The following is a 13589-nucleotide window of genomic DNA, read 5'->3' on the forward strand; positions in this document are numbered from 1 at the left end:
CTCCTTGTCTGCTCAGAGCCTCGCGCCTCCCGCGCTGGAGTTCCAGCTAGCGCACTCTACTCTCCCAACACCCCAGCCTCTCCCCGGCATGTAAAGTCGCCCATACCCCCTCCGACTTCTCAGAGGCAGCAACTTTCCCCTCTGGCGGGTGCGGGGCGGGGCACCAGTCGGCACGCGGCATAGCGCGCAGGACCGCAGCCCTGCGTCCCGCCGCCCACCGTGACCGACGAGAGCCGCGGGGATGCCAGCGCCGAGAGCGCCCAGGACCTGGAGAAACAGCTTCGCCTGCGCCTGTTGCATGCTCAGCGAGCTCCAGAAGACCGAGCGGGACTATGTGGGCACGCTGGAGTTCCTGGTGTTGGTGAATGTGTCCCCGCGCGGCGAGGCAGGGGGTGGCGGGCGGCGCGAGGCGCGGATCCCGGAGAGGCCGCTGGAAGCGCGCGTGGCATTGTCTACTGGGGGACGGGGTACCGCTCCCAGCGTCGCGGGACCATGAACCCGCGCACGGACACTATGCTAGCCCGCGCGTGGACCCCGGGCGGGGCTGTTTCACGCCTGGACACGCAGTGAGTTTGCCAGGGCCTTGGAGATAGGCGGGCTTGAAAAGTTAGCTCCAATGGGAGAAGGCTCTTGTCCCCGGAATCCCTGCTTACCCCATCTTTCCTCACTCTTTACCCCGTCCCCGGCTGCCTTATGTAATTTTTTTACCCTCTTCTCTTCCTCCCCTGGGATTTTAAGACTTTGGCTTGGTGATTAAAGTCAGTTTACCACATGCAGGCACATTTAGTTAAAAGAAAAAAAAAAATCCTTGATTGCTTTAGAGCTTGAGTTCATTATTCAGATTAGATGGCAGCGAAGTCCCTTAGTTATAATAATCTTTGAAACATAGGATTCTGGCGGGGGCTAGAGAAGGAGCAGCGGGGTTATGATCTCTAGCGGCTGTTGGCTATTAAAGCCACCTGTGGTGCTTACCCTGTTCTAGCTCTGCAGTCTCCTACCCCCATCCTCCATCCCGGGTTTAAATTTGCTCCCCGCTCAGCTTCTGGATTCTCTGTTCACACTGAGCCCAGGAGAGTAGTATAATAAAACTAGTGTCAAAAAACTTCAAGATTTCATAGAAAGAACTGGCAGGAACTTTGTTTCAAAGTTTCAGCTTGACGTATTGGAAGGCTGCTCTGGAAACGTTTCATTCATTTTAGAGCCAGAAAGGGCAAAACTGAGTGAAAGAAACTTCTGAGACATCACTCAGAAATTGAATTTTTTCTATTCATTGTTGCAAAGACAAAAGAGCATTGGCTCCTTTCCACCCAGATGCCTGGGCGAGCATAGGACTGAGGAGCTCTTAGCCTTTGCAATCTAACTCACATCTTCAAACCTACTGCTCCTTCCACCTCCGTGTTGCATGCCCTCGTGGTCCAAAGGGAAATGTTTCAAAGGCCAAAACTTTCCGCTCAGTGTTCTGTAAGATGTAAACTTTCTGCTTATAATTATGGTAGAGGAATTCACTTCTTTGCTATGTCAAGAAGGAGAGAACAATGTTTCAACACAGGTTGACTTCTGGTTGACTTCTCAAATTAAAATCAGTATACCTGAGCCCCTGGGGCCACATTCTTTGGAAATATTTAGATATTTGAGAATATATGGGTAATTGGTGATAAATTGGATTGTTGTACACTTCCATGCAGCAATGTTCTAAAAAGCATGTTTTTAAGATTTGACTTTTTTTTACAAAGTTATTACAATATTATTGACTATATTCCCTATGTTGTATGTTTCTATGACATTTTATAATCAGAAGTGTGTACTTCTTAATCCTCTTCATCTATTTCACTTATCCTCCCACTCCCCTCCCTGCTGGCAACTGCTTGTTTTTTCTCTGTATTTATGAATCTGTTTTTCTTTGTTGTTGTTTGCTTGTTTTGTTTTTTAGATTCCACTGTAAATTAAATTATATGGTGTCTTTCTGTCTGACTTACTTCACTTGGCATACTACTATCTGTGTTGTCACAAATGGCCAGATTTAATGCTTTTTAATGGCTGAGTAATATTCCATTGTGAATTTCATATTCTATTCCATACCACATCTTCTAGATCAATTCATCTATAGATGGATGCATAAGTTGCTTACATACTGTAAATAATGCTGCAACAAACATAGGTGTACATATATCTTTTTGAGTTGGTGTTTTCATTTTCCTCAGGCAAACGCCCAGAACTGGAGTTACGAATCATATGATACTTCTATTTTTAATTACTTGAGGAACTTCCATACTGTTTTCCAAAAGGGCCCCACAAATTTACATTACCACCAACAGTGCATGAGGGTTTCCTTTCCTCCATGTCTTTACCAACACTTGTTATTTCTTGTTTTTTTGATACTAGCCATTCTGACTGATGTGAGGTGGAGATTTGACTTTTAATAGCTTCAGATTTGCCTTTCATGAAACTTCACTGGTGACAAAGTCCTTTGACTTTTGAAAAATCTGAGCCACTTCTTAAACTGTATTAGTTACTTCTTTCTAGAGGTATATGAAAAAAGTACTGTGTAGAGTCCTGAATTGTAGAAATAGAGATCTAACCTAATCTACATCAAAAACTAATTTGTTGATCTTTATTTAATATATGCGTTTTTCCTCTAACCTTAGCACTTGATTATTAAAATTGAAAACTTATTGCTAGATAGAGTTGGGTAAGAAATTGTGGGACACATGGGTGGCTCAGTTGGTTAAGCATCTGCCTTTGGCTCTGGTCATGATCCCAGGGTTCTGGGATTGAGCCCCACATTGGAGTCTTTGCTCAGCAGGGAGCCTGCTTCTCTCTCTGCCTGCTGCTTCCCCTGCTTATGATCTCTCTCTGACAAATAAATAAATAAAATCTTAAAAAAAAAGGAAAAAAAAAGAAATTGTGGGAGGTATAAAGTAAATTAATTATATGTCCCTATTTACAAGTAGTTCATTTAATGATTTCATTCTTCTTATTTCATTCAGAAATTATGGACTCTTCCACTTTTATTTTTCTTTGTCCATTATTTTGTGCACGTACATCCAGTACTTATGCACAGACATGTTCACACACACACAAACACACTAATTGGCCTGTCATCCTAAACAAAAGTTTACCCTGACTTCTTTTTAATCATAATCATTGAAAGCCTCAGATCTACTTGTAATACACTTTTAGATTTTCTTTTCTGAGTATTTATTTTTTCATTATTATTTATAGTAACACTGAATATGCATGTATTATTACTTGTTCACCTTCTGTTGATGTAGTCAATCTAGTTCTAACTTTAACGTAAGCTAATAATATACCAAGCTTTAAAAATATTCAAACTCTTTGGCCTGGCAATTCTTTTTCTAGGAGTCCATCTTGAAGGACTGATCAGAAATGTAGACAAACCATAAAAGTGATTTTTAAAAAAAGTTAGCACTAGTATTAAATAAGGGGTACATTTGTTGTAAAAAATCTGGTAGTGCATTTCTAAGTCAAATGTAAATATTTGTTAGATTAGTCATTGTTTTAGATTTCTGTCATTGTTTCAGCCATTAACATGCAGTAAGGGTAACTCTTATTTTTATTATGAAGAGATAGAAAATGTATTTTTAGTTTTATCAAGAACATATTTTTGACTTACAAGCCCATAAATAATCAAACAAAATTGTATTTTTTCTCTTGATGAAATGATCATATGACCTGAAGGGGAAAACTTTTCATACTAAGATCTTTTATACTTCTTTTTCTTTTAAAGATTTTTAAAAATTTTATTTGAGAAAGAAAAAGAGCATGTGATCATGAACCAGGGGAGAGGCAGAGGGAGAAGGAAAAGGAGAAGCAGAGTCCCTGCTAAGGGGAGCCTGACTGGGGTTCTATTCTAGGACTCTGGGATTAAGACCTGAGCATTTAACTTCACAGTTAAATCAGTTAACCTGAGCTTAACTGACAGAGTCACCCAGGTACCCCTAAGATCTTTTATACTTCTAATTCCTTTCTGTTCTCATTTCCAACCCTTTCATTTTTTGAAGTGAGAACAACTTTCCCACCCCACAGATAGCTGGTATATAGAGTGATTCTCGCTTCCCATGGGATCTCTGGCTTCTTTTATTTCTTACTAGCCCTTCTATCCTTTTGTATTCCCACTGGGCTTTCAGGGCTCCATTCCTTGAGGAAACTTCATAATCCTGTCCTCTCTGCTGTCCCCCCTACCCCATCCCAGGCTACAGTGCTCACTGCTTTGTAGTTTCTTCTTCCCTGCACCAAAGGAGGCTTATACATGTATGTGTTTACTTTGGTCTCATTCTATTAGAATGTAAGCTTCTTGAGGACAGGCCCATATTTTACTTGTGTGTTTTTCCACAGAATTTTGTGCAGTGCTTGTGAAATCATAGGCCATACCAAGATCAGGATGTCTTCCCAGACCCATCTGAGTGAACAGAAGAAGGGCAGAGCAGGGCCAGCTTCATGGGTGTGCATGCTGTGCGCTTTGCTCTGGGCTTCGTACTCAGAAGGACCTGGAACTTGGTTTAGAACTCTGCTAACACTGTCTTGAAATTTGTGCTAGTTTTATCTTTGAACTTGTGTTTTACAAGTGAAGTCCATTGGGATAGTAGAGTGTGAGTAGAGCTAATATATGAAAGAAAGAGAAAAGCTTTATATTTTAATACCTCTTTTTTTTAAAGACTTTATTTGACAGAGAGAGAGAATGAGAGAGGGAACACAAGCACGGGGAGAGGGAGAGGGAGAAGCAGGCTTCCTGCTGAGCAGGGAGCCCAATGCAGGGCTCAATCCCCTGACCCTGGGATCATGACCTGAGCTGAAGGCAGAGGCTTAACCAACTGAACCACCCAGGTGCCCCTATTTCAGTATCTTTAATAACACATTTCCCCCTGCTTTTTGAGCAAAAGGCCTCACACTTTTATTTTGCACTGGGCCTGGAAAATCTTGTCGACACATTTCACTCTGGCATTGTGGCCGGATGGCTGTGAACACTTTTGTCTAAAATGGGACACTTCTGAGGGTGAAAGGGAGTGTTATTAATAATTACACTGGGAAACAGATGTAACCCTGGAGTGTTCCTGGCAAATCAGAATGTGCTGTTCTTCCACATTGCGGGCACATGAGTTACATGTCTTGTCATAAACAAAAGATTTTGAAGTTTGTTACCTGTCTAGACGCTGACCTCAGATAGCCCAGAATCTGAGTCCTGTCTCTAATTTACTAGTTAAATTAGGAATGGACACATTCCTAAACTTTTCAAGCCCCATTTTCTTCATCTCTAAAACGGGGAACCAATAGCATTTCTCAAGGTTGCTGTAAGGATGAGATGATGGATGCTTTGGGCTCTGCCCAGTCCCTGACTTACGGGAGTGCCCTATATATGGTTACTGTTATTTCTTCTGATGCTACAGTTGCTACACAGAGGTACCCATACTGGTCAGCCTTAGTGTCTAATTTTTGCATGGGTGATATTCCTCTTTATACTTTCTGTCTCTGAGTCTCTTCTTTACTTCTTCCCCCAGTGTTTCCCCTTCTTTGCATGCAGTCCTTCTTCCCATGATATTCTTATTTTTTAAAAGATTTTATTTATTTACTTGTCAGAGAGAGAGAGAGAGAGTGAGCGAGTGCACACACAAGCAGGGGGAGTGGTAGGAAGAAGGAGAAGCAGACTCCCTGCCGAGCAGGGAGCCCAGTGTGGGACTTGAACCCTGGAATCATGACCTGAGCCAAAGGCAGACACTTAACCAACTGAGCCACCCAGGTGTGCCCCATGATATTCTTATACATACTCTGTTGACTTAAAACTGTAAGAACACTTTGCAGTCTATAAAACAACAACCATAGTTAGTATGCCATTTTACAGTTTATAGTAAATAGTTGCATATTTATTATCTGATTTGGGTTAATATATATGCCTCTTACTCTTTCAAATGGTGCTCCCTAGAGTTCCAGGGTTCTGTGGTTTGGCCCTCATAGAGGGTGAGCAGGAACTGAGTTGGATGGTTTCAGGCTTTCCACTCAACCTCTCCTAGCACAGCCCCACCTTCTTCTGATTTGTGCCTTTGCTAAAGCAGTTAGAAAAGCCTCTTACCTAGATAGTAAACTCCAAGAGAACAGGAGTGGTGCATTTTTCTCTTAGGTACAGTTTTCTTGGCCTAAATATAGTGGTGTGTAAATAGGTACACAGGGAAACAAACAAATCAAACAAAAGCAAACACACAGTTTGAATGAGTCCAAAAACAACTTCCTTCAGTCACGGTCTAACTTTTTTCAGGCAAGGATAAATGAATTCAACACATTACCTTTAGGTTTGTGCTATCCCGGCTGAATTGTGTGATCGTCAAATTCATATGCTGCCATCCTAACCCTCAGTATACAAATAATTACAATGCCATGTGGGCGAGGCAATGATAGAGTAATAAGCAAAGTTGCATGGAGGCATTAAGGGGCCCCTTCAGTCCGGGGTCAAGGGAAGTTTTGGGAAAGAGGTGACGGATAGCTTCTGAGGGATGAGGAGAATATGCCAGACTGGGAAGACAGCTAACTATCCATCCGGAAAGAGCAGCGTGTTCCGTGTGACCTTCATATGACATTTTGGGGCTGCTGGCATGACGGTGCATAGGCGATGCTGACAACTCTTTGTTGACGGAGACTGATAAGTTCTACATGCTTTTTGGATACTTTTGGGTATTGGTAGGAGGTGAAGTAAGTTCAGTCCAGTTTGAGAAGGATTGTGTGTTTAAGAATTCTTTCTCCCAAGACAACTATCATATGATCTCCCTGATATGAGGACATGGAGAAGCAACATGGGGGGGTAGGGGGATAGGAGAAGAATAAATGAAACAAGATGGGATTGGGAGGGAGACAAACCATAAATGACTCTTAATCTCACAAAACAAACTGGGGGTTGCTGGGGGGAGGTGGGATTGGGAGAGGGAGAGCGGGCTATGGACATTGGGGAGGGGAGGCGAACCATAAGAGACTATGGACTCTGAAAAACAACCTGAGGGTTTTGAAGGGTCAGGGGTGGGAGGTTGGGGGAACAGGTGGTGGGTGATGGGGAGGGCACATTTTGCATGGAGCACTGGGTGTTGTGCAAAAAGAATGAATACTGTTACGCTGAAAAAATAAATAAAATGGAAAAAAAAAGAAAAAAAAGAATTCTTTCTCCCTTTCTTTCTTTCTCTCTATTTTTATTACTTATTTGAGAGAGAGAATGAAAGAGGAAGAGAGAGAGAGAGTATGAGGAGGGGAGAAGCAGACTCCCTGTTGAGCAGGAAGCCTGATGCTGGACTCGATCCTGGGACTCCATGATCATGACCTGAGCTGAGGACAGTCTCTTAACAAGCTGAGCCACCCAGATGCCCCAAGAATTCTTTTTTTATTTTTATTTTTTAAGATTTTATTAATCTATGTAAAAGAGAGAGTGGGGGAGAGAACTTGAGCAGGGGGAGGGACAGAGGGAGAAACAGACTTTCCACTGAGCATGACCTGAGCCAAAAGCAGACACAACTGAGTCACCCAGGCACCCTTATTTGAAGAATCCTGACTTTAACTAAAAGTAGTAGGAAATCAATTGTGAGGGGACACCTACTGTCCTGTTAGTAATAAACAAATTTGAGAGCTCCAAAGTTGGCACCGGAAAAGGATGTCTTGTGGGATAAAGTTACTAGGCCAAGATTTCCTGAATCACTGTATCTGAATTTCACCTTGGGATTCCTTCTCTCTGTTCCCTATGTCTACGACCTCTCTGGTCCTCAGCAATCCACTTAAGCATACAGAGAAGACCTTTCCTTGCTTCTCTTAATCTGGGACATGTTATAATCTTCAAAACATTATTCTTGAGTAGGGAAGAACAGAGGCCAGTAATCCTAGAAACAACATGAAACACAAACATAGTCCAACTTGTATAATAGAGATTCCTGCTCCTAACAAGGTGATCTTTCAGGGCCGGAGACTCGGAACTATTTTTATCTTAAGCCCCAATGTAGTTCCTAACTGACCCCCTGGCTGGGCACTACTCCTGGGCTGACTTGGGGGAGTGCTTTGTTTTCTAAACATTAACTTGAACATGTATGTATGAGGATGGCCTCAGGACACTGCCCTTAGGATGTCTTGAGTCTCGTAGTGAATACACCTTCATCCATAATTCAGATATTTGGAATATTAATCATTATGGCCAGAGCCTACTCCCTATACAAAGGAATGTATTTTTAGTCTTATGGTTTCATCTGCATAGTTGTACCTTATTATAATGCCATTAATATAAGAATAGTATCTACTGAGATTAGCTTTGTTTCCCAGCAAGAGAATTCTGTCAGTAGGATTGAGGAATGAAGACTGGAGTCTGGTTCCCATTGGGAGCTTCTGCCATTGCATTGGTCCAGGTAAGAAATGTGGAATGTCTGATTTAAGACGGAAGCAATGAAGAAGATAAAAAAAACAAAACAGAATAAAAACCAAATAAACCACAAACAGGAAAACAAGCACCCACCAACTAGCAGACATCCTTGGTTGGAACTTTTGGTAGGTGTGTTCATTCAGAAGTGGAGGTTTCTGTAGAAGGGAGAACATTGTGTGGAACTTCAGCCTGTAGTTTGAAAACAAGATGAATACAAGGGACAGAAGAGCATTGGGAGGTGGAAAAAGGTGAATTTGGTTTTGGACTCGCTGGGCTGCAAATTCTGCTGTTTTTGAAGATATGAATATGAAAGTTAAGAAAGAATTTGGGGGGCGCCTGGGTGGCTCAGTGGTTTAAGCGTCTGCCTTCGGCTCAGGTCATGATCCCAGGGTCCTGGGATTGAGCCCCACGTTGGGCTCTCTGCCCAGCAGGGAGCCTGCTTCCTTTCCTCTCTCTCTGCCTGCCTCTCTGTGTACTTGTGATCTCTGTCTGTCAAATAAATAAATAAAATCTTTAAAAAAAAAGAAAAAAAGAGAAAGAATTTGGGGCAAAAATTAGAGTTCTAGAAATTAACTTATCATATTTTTTTGAAGTCATCAGGTGGATGAGATGCCCTAAGGGGATGAACTTGAGGAAAAAAGCCATAGAGACACAGGGTAGGTTGTTGGAAAGCCAGCATTTGAAGGATGGAGGAAGAAGTAGATTGCATTGGTGACCCAGACTGAGCCATCAAAGGTTGAAACAAAGAACCGGGAAAGAGTGATCTCTTGAAATCCAAGGAAGGACTTAGTAGTACCCAGGAGAAAGTCTTCCTAGAACTTTTGAGAAGTAGGTGGTGGGAAGACTGAAAAGGCCCCTGGATTTGGCAATTAAATGCCTGTCATTGGGCTTTAGTTCAGGAGTGTGTGAGCAGTAGACTGACAGACAATGAGCTGAGACCCCAGTGGAAGCTGAGGGATGAAGACCAGTGGAGAAAAAACTATACTGAGACTTTGTCAGTAAATGTAAGGGGAGAAGTAGGTTAGTAACAGAAGCAGGTGATTTTGTCGAGGGATGTTTGAGGAACTGCCATGTCACTAGGAGATAAAGAGGATCCTTGGCAAGATTCACTGCCACGAAACACCCACAACAACACATCGTTGCAGACTGTAATGCCAAGAGTGGGCCGGCTGTCTTGGATACTTTTAAATTTCTGCTGCTTCTCTAGTGTAGCATGTGAGGAACTGCTGGGATGGCCTTTGTGCCTCCTTTTGCACACTCACCAGCATCCTGCTGGGACAGTAGGGTGTGGTGCATGGTACAGAGCATGGGTTTAGGGAATCTGATGACCTGGGTTAAAGTCCTGGCACTGAAACTTACAAACTGTGTGTAACTTTGGGCAAATTACATAGCCTCTTTATGCTTGGTTTCATATTTGGAAAATACATTTAATAATATCTCACAGGCTGGCCTCAAGTTCAAATCAGCTTCTGTAGGTATAGTGCTGATAGGTAGTAAGGCTTTCCTCTTTTTCCTTTCTCGTCCTGCCTCACAGACAGAGTCTGGTGGTTGTTGAGGCTACCTAGCCTGCTTCTGGGCCCTTTCTCTTCCAGCCTGGAAGCATACTGGAGGTTTTAATAGATAAGTTTTAATAGAAAAGTCCTGAGGAGGCTGGAGGGGCCTTCAGGATTGCTGGTGAGGTGTGGTCTTCCAGGAGGAGAGGGAGTGGTAAGGGTGTGGGAGATGCGGGTTGGGAGTGTGTGGAAGGTACAGAGTAGTTTGCCTCTGGGAGGAACAAAGGATGCAATGCCTAGAGTTATTTTGGAGGAGAGGGGAGTTGGAGGTTTCTGCCTGGTGACCTTTACTTTTCTATGAAATTGAACTATTGTTTTCTTTGTGTTCTGTTTTGTTTGTTTTTGCTGAGAGTAAGGCCTATGAAGACAGTGGTAAAGATTTGAAACATACACTTTCAAGAACAGTAAGGGGAACTGAACTCAGGTATCTGAGGTTGGATGTCTGACTGTCTTTGTGTAATCATTCTTTTATTTATTTATTTATTTTAAAGATTTTATTTATTTGACAGAGAGAGATCACAAGTAGGCAGAGAGACAGGCAGAGAGAGAGAGATAGAGAGGAAACAGGCTCCCTGCTGAGCAGAGAGCCTAATGTGGGACTCGATCCCAGGACCCTGAGATCATGACCTGAGCCGAAGGCAGCGGCTTAACCCACTGAGCCACCCAGGCACCCTCTTTTATTTATTTTTGCTATGATTTTTAACAATTTTATTTATTTATTTGAAAGTGGGGGGGAGAGAGAGCATGAGCGGTGGGGAGAGAGATAGAGGGAGAGGGAGAAGTAGATTCTTCTGCTAAGCAGGGAGCTCAACGAGGGTAGAGGGGGGAATGACTCAATCCTAGGACCCTAGGATCATGGGATCATGACTGAGCCAGAGCCAAAGGCAGAAGCTGTTTAACTGAATGAACCACCCAAGCACCTCATGCGTATTCTTTTAAAAGTGACTTTCTTAATGCAACATATAAATTTAGAAGTCAAAATAGAGAAGTAGCTTCACCTGATTTCTTATATTATGACTAGGTTCAAATCTTGGAAATAATGACATAATCATTTTTTTAAACCATGACACAAATTGTGTAGAACTTCTGTATTATTACATTTAATGCACACAGCAATTACTATGCACATTCTTTTGAAAAGGAACATTGATTTATCTGACAACATTTTGATAACATTACATTTTTTTCTCAGTACTGTCTTTTAGCATTGTTCTGTTGAGTGTTCTCTTATTATATACCTGGTTTATACTTTAATTCCAAATAAAATTGTTATATTTGAGTTTTGAGTACAATTAGTTTAACCTAAAAATAGTTGTTTCTGTTTACATGAATTCTTTAAAATTATTATCTATAATATTTACTTTTCATAATAGATGAATTTTTATTCTCAGTGTATTGTAATTGCATTAGCTATATTAAAATCAAGATTTCTTTGACTTATTATATTATTGCCTCAAACAATAACAAATTCAAAATCACCCCTTAATAAATGTTTCTTTGCTTAAAACTATTGTTGGGCCAATTTTCAAATGGTGTTCAGTATATTCATTCAAATCCTGAGACATCTTATAAAAACTTTTTTTTCAATTTTTTCCCATTCTCTGAACAATCATTGAATTTTATCCAAGAATTCAATGATTGTAATTTTAAGAAAATTGATATGTTAAATTGAGGTTATGGTTTTTAAACATCTCTAGTTAGTATAGATAACTTCAGACTTTGATTCCATGCATAAATTTGTAGTATTCTAGCCTTACCATATAGCTAAGCATACTGTACAAAAAAGGACCTGTGTTGTTGGAGAGTAGCTAAGCCAAGGACATTATGTTCTGTCATCAATGTGAAATGAGTATTTTCCATTAAAAGACAACCCCTTCACTTGGAAAGGTTAAATGGTATAATACTTAAGAAATGACGGCATCGGGTTAAATTTAGAATACTGACATAAAAATATTCTCTGGGTTAATAGCAAAAATACAGTAATATAGAATATGAATGAGTAAACATTTTTATTTATTTTAAAACTTTGTTTCTCTGGGAGAGTCGCCTAAGAGTTGATGTCTGTGTTTGACTTTGCTTTGCTACTTTTGTTATTTTAATTATCTATTGAAGTTGTCTTCTTGACAGTAGAAGAGGCTTTATAGATGGTGACACATTTTCAGTGATTGTGCAAGAAATGTGGATGTTTTCCTTTGCTGCCTGGTAATGCTTCACCTTGGCCTCGCTTTCATGCTCCTTTGGTTTCTAGTTTTTTTCTTGTTTGAGACTATTGCCCCAAAGAAACAAATCTTAGGATTCCAGAAATAACATCTCCCATTCCAAAGTTTTTTTTTTTTTTTTCTGTCAGTAGCACTTGGGGGAGAGCTATGGAAAGACATTTTATCATCTAGATGTTAGTCCCATACTTGCATATTCCAAGATTGCTTTAATAGTTCATTATTTCCCCAGAACTAAAATTATGGAAGGAAAGGGAATTTTCATTTTCTACACTGTGTATCTGTGTGTTGGCTTTTGTGTGACTTTAATATATTTTTATATGTTATGTAGGAATATTTTTGTATTCATATATTTATTCTACTAAAAATTTTTGAATATTTTAAACACTTTATGCCGGGGTTTCTAGTATCTCTTGAATAATGAGATGTCTGGCAGAGATTTCTAATCGCTCCCAATGTCCAATATTCTTTTCTTCCATAGTGATAAAAGTTTTAGCTCAGGCCATGATTATCTAACTTAAGATTGCATGTCTCAGCCTCCCTTGCTGTTAAGTGTGAGCCTATGAATAGGGTCTGGGTAGTGGGTTGTGAGCAGAAGTGGCATGGGTAACTTCCAAGGTGTACCTTGATAATGGAGGAGTATGCACTCTCTCCCTTCTCCCTGGGTGGTGTGAGGATGTGATGGTAGGAAATGAGGCAGCCATTTTCGACAACGATTTCATTGAAATGGAGTCACATGTTGAGGATAACAGAACAACAAAACAGAAAGAGTCCATTTCTTTACTAAAACAGTCTAACTGGTATCCTGTCAAAAATGGGTCTGTAAAAATAAGTCAGTATTTACTTAACTCTGCCCTAACATCATCTTTTTTGACATTTTTACATTGTGCTTCCAATTTTTCACTGATTTATGCAAATTATTAATGAATTGGCAAACTTTAATCGATTTTTCTGCCTTTGTCTTCACTGAGTAATCCTAACGTTTTAAATTTATTTCTAGCTTTTCTTTAATGAAAGTTCACCAGTGATTTCCCTGGAATACACTAAAACTACACTCTCTTTTGCTCTTGGTAAACTTTCTTTTTTTGTTGTTAGAAAAAGAACAGTATATTTATTTATTTATTTTAAAGATTTTATTTATTTATTTGACAGGTGGAGATCACAAGTAGGCAGAGAGGCAGAGAGAGAGGAGGAAGCAGGCTCCCCGCTGAGCTGAGAGCCCGATGCGGGGCTCGATCCCAGGACCCTGATATCATGACCTGAGCCCAAGGCAGAGGCCTAACCCACTGAGCCACCCAGGCGCCCCAAGAACAGTATAATTTTTAACCTATGCTTCTATATTTTTTTTTCCTGAAGGCCAGGTTTTGTGTGTTTGTTGTGTATATTTGTAAGAACATTTGTTCAGCTGCTTTGACTGAGGTTAAA

The 13589-nt window shown here is 40.8% G+C and overlaps 1 long non-coding RNA gene across 1 annotated transcript in view; it reads left to right on the top strand.

The window, feature by feature from the left end:
- Positions 1 to 235: 235 nt before the first annotated feature.
- Positions 236 to 13589, top strand: part of LOC123936026 — a 71715-nt gene continuing 58361 nt past the window's right edge. Inside the window, exon 1 of the long non-coding RNA XR_006817060.1 lies at positions 236 to 361. This is a non-coding gene — a long non-coding RNA (uncharacterized LOC123936026). The remainder of the gene's footprint in view (positions 362 to 13589) is intronic.

Source organism: Meles meles, unplaced genomic scaffold (genome assembly GCF_922984935.1).
Source record: "Meles meles unplaced genomic scaffold, mMelMel3.1 paternal haplotype, whole genome shotgun sequence".
In the NCBI taxonomy this organism is placed as follows: domain Eukaryota; kingdom Metazoa; phylum Chordata; class Mammalia; order Carnivora; family Mustelidae; genus Meles; species Meles meles.